This window comes from Mustela nigripes, chromosome 3 (assembly GCF_022355385.1).
Source record: "Mustela nigripes isolate SB6536 chromosome 3, MUSNIG.SB6536, whole genome shotgun sequence".
In the NCBI taxonomy this organism is placed as follows: Eukaryota; Metazoa; Chordata; class Mammalia; order Carnivora; family Mustelidae; genus Mustela; species Mustela nigripes.
The window spans coordinates 180,864,956-180,869,018 of NC_081559.1; positions in this window are offsets into that span (position 1 = coordinate 180,864,956).

Consider the following 4,063-nt stretch of genomic DNA (forward strand, 5'->3'; position numbering starts at 1 on the left):
TAAATAAAATCTTAAAAAAGTAAATAAATAAAAATATTTCAATTTGTTATCACAAATGACAAGCACAGGAAAGAACTCCTTTCTCCAGGCAGCCTGTGTAGTTGGTCACAGAGGACCGGGGCTCACAAGGGCCCTTTATGCTCCATTGAAGGCTCTGCTTTCACCGTCTTGAAATTCGAAATGATTTTGATCATTGAACTTGGGGTTTGTAAGTGAGGTCCAATGGTAGTGTGAGCACATGAGACACAGGCACGGAGCCCCTCTGCAGCTCCCAGGTGACCTTCCAGCACAGACATTCACAGTGTCAGTGACCTCAGAGCTCCAGTGTGCCCATGGTGTGTGGGGAGTCGGTGACACGCCCCACAAAGACGAGGTCAGTCCCTCACCTCTGGGACCCAGGGTGGGTGAGGGCAGACCCGAGAGGCCACACTTTCTGTTGGAACCGGAATTTGCTTCAAATGCAGGAAAGGGCAACTGTGTTCTAAGAAACAACCAAGGAATTGTACCAGTGCTCACTGAAGGGGAAAGAGAGAAGATACTTCCTTTGTCACCAGTGGGCCAGAGGTAGAGAGTGTTGGTAGAACACGTATGTAGTAAAAAGTGAAATAAAAACAAGTGAGCTCGTTTTGTGCAGTGTTTCTACTTTCTGGAAAAAACAAAGTACATACACACGTACGAACGAAATAGGAATTGTGTAATTTCAGGGATCCTACAGACAGGTTCAATGCGCTCCCGTTTGCATTTGAAATAGCATTGCACAATATGAAGATGAATGGTAAGATTCATGCTAATAATTTTGAATTTTAATGTTTCTTTTTCAAAACATGGAATAGCAAATGGGAAAAAATACTAGCATGGGAACCTGAGAGAAAGACTACAGTAGAAAGGAAAAAGCTTTCTATTTTAATACTATTAATGGCAATTTTTTCCTTTTGTTTTGATCATGGGGCCCGTGTTTTCATTTTGCATAGGGCCCTGAAAATTTTCCAGCCGAACCTGCTGTCCACAGCAATGGGCATCACTGTTTTTTGCCATGTATGCCCTAGCAAAGATGCGAAGCTCCTGGAAGTCTCATGCGTTGCTGGTGGGATGAAGAATGGTACAGGATTTTAGGACAGTTGGCAGTTTCTTATGAAGTTATCAAAACACCTGCCTTAAGACCCAGCAGACGGCCCCCCTAGGAATTTATTCAAGTGAAGTGAAAACTTGTGTTTGTACAAAAGCTACATATATGTGAATATTTATAGTGGCTTTGTTCATAAACACTCAAAACTGGAAACAACCCTGTGTCCTTCAACTGGGAAACAGATAAACTGATACATTTGTGTTATTATAAGACACTACTCAGCCGTGAAAAGTAGCTAACCACTGACACACATCACAATATGGATCAATCCCAAGTGCATTCTGCTAAGCAAAAGGAAGTCAGACTCAAAAGGTTCACGCTGTAGGATTCCATTTATAGAACATTCTGGAATAGGTGACACTTTGGGGAGAGATCATGCATTCATGGTTGCCAGGCGATGGGAGTGGGGAGCAGGGGAATGTAGGGGATAGAAATGTTCTAGATCTTAGCTGTGGTGTGGTTACATGACTGTATGCATTTCTCCAAACTCAGAGAGCTGAACTCTAACAAGGGTAAATGTTACTCACTTAGCTCTACCTTAACTTGAAAAAAGCATCTGCAAATTTACTAGCCCAACACTGGGAGCTCCCACAGTTTTTAGGCATGTTTATGGTTTTTTAGGCACACCAGAAATCCTGAGCTGGGAACTTGAAAGGAGGAAGCTGGAGAAGGCGGAGGGACGATGCAGCTGAGGGCCCCTGGGAGGGAAACTGGGGTTTTGCTGGGTGCCCAGGATGGAATCGCTGAGCCCAGCCCGGGAGAGGCTGCTCCGGTGAAAAGCCACTGTAGAAGGCCCTGTGGGTGGGCTTTAGCGTGCCGGCTGGACATCCTGTCCCATTTTCACTCCCACCCCTGCCCCCGCCCGCCAACAGAAGGAGCAGCTGCCTCGGTGCCTCGCCTGCCTTGGCTGAGCTGATTACATGCAGAATGGATTGATTGGTGTTGACAGGGAGCTATTTACCCGTCTAATTAATTATGCCAACTAATTTCAACTTAATTGCACTTCTTGGGTCACTGGGTATTGAGACTCTACAGTTCTCATGCTGCTGCAGGCCCGGATGGAAAGGTGGTAGGGAGAGGTGGCAGCTGCTCCCTAAGGTCAAACAGGCACCCTGTTCCTCCAGGCTCCTGGACCCCAAGGCCAGGCTCTCAGTCCCCGGCTGCTCCACAGGCAAGCTCGGGAATCCTATTCGGGTACATTCTGGGTGAGCGGGCCTCTGCCCCAGGAGCACATCGCCATCCATTCGCCCAACATACATTTATTAAATGCCTGCTGTGTGCCAGCTCCAAGTGGCATAGACACTGAGGGTGCCAAGAAGCTAAGTCAGGGCTTGCTCGTTCCCCATGTCCCCGGCCCTGAATTGCTCATAGCCAGAAGGAGGAGAATCTCACCTAAACCGGCAATTACGGAATCTGGAATCCGGGTAGTCCTGAGTATAGACTCAGGGTTTCCTATTTTATTTTGGGTATTATAATCCTTTTTTATTTTTTTAACCATTATTCTGGTTCTCCAGTTGTGCATGTTTTCCAGTGGGAGTTGGCTTCTGTGTCTTTTTGACACGTCTGTGTTATCTTTTCGGCACTTTCTGTCACAAGATGTCTCAGGATCATTTTTGTGTTTTCCCTGCCCCAGACATGAAGGCAGCCATTTCTCCAAGAGCCCTGGGCCCTCTGTGTAGACATCATTATAGGAGTGTCGCTGTCAGTGGGCAAACCAGGGACCCAGGGAATACTCGCATATATTTATATGTTCTGTTTACATTTTATGTCATTCATTTTCTATGAGTACACATGTATCATTTATATTTTATATATTAGAGTCCATATAACTTAACACCTCTAAATTATCAGTATTTGAAACTGTGAGTTCAAACCACCATCTCCAGTTTATATACAACATTCAAGATTTCTTTCTGGTCTCCCTGTTTTCTGTATTTTAACTCCCTGTTCTAATGGCTAGAGACTTGGTTTCCATCACCCTTAAAATATTTCTTTCTTTTTTTCCTTTTTTTAAAAAAAAAGATTTTATTTATTTGACACAGAGAGAGAGCAAGAGATCACAAGTAAGCAGAGCAGCAGGCAGAGAGAGAGAGAGAGAGGGGGAAGTAGGCTCCCTGCTGAGCAAAGAGCCCCATATTGGGGCTCGATCCCAGGACCCTGAGATCATGACCCGAGATGAAGGCAGAGGCTTAACTCACTGAGCCACCCAGGCGCCCCCAAATATTTATTTCTTCGATCAGTGTCCCTATACATAACCATTTTAGTATTTCCCTGGCGACCTCTTCCCGCTCAGGTGCTGACACCCCATTCCAGTCCACCCCCTCCCCATGTGGACCCTCCTTGCTCTGCACTTCCTCACGCAGCTCGGGCTCTGACACCTGTTCCAGGCCACCGTGCCCTCCTCATCACCGTCACCCTCCTGGCTCTAGCCCACCCAAGTGGCTTTAGGACTAAACTGTTCAGTCAAGGGGGTGCCTGGGTGGCTCAGTCGCTTAAGCATTCAACTCTTGATTTTTGGCTCAGATCATGATCTCATCAGGGTCATGGGTTCAAGCCCCAGGCATGTCAGGCGCCACACTTAGCTTGGAGTTTGCTTAAGATTCTTTCTCTCCTTCTGCCCCTCCCCCTGCTCTCAGTCTCTTTCAGATAAATAAATAAATCTTTAATTAGTAAATAAATAAGCTGTTCATTGAGAAACAGTGTGGAGTAGAAGAAAGAGGGAAACATGGACATTTTTGAGTGACATGAGAAACAGACGTCTGAGTAATGTTATGTTCCTAAAGAAAGTAAGATAGAAAATTGCATGTAGAATACTATATCAGCTATGTAAAAAGCTCAGAAAAAAATATTGGAGCTGTGTCAGGCTGTGAAGGGGAGCAAAAATGGAACAAGGTTTGAGCACCTATGACACAGGGCTTCCCCATTAAATCTCATGCA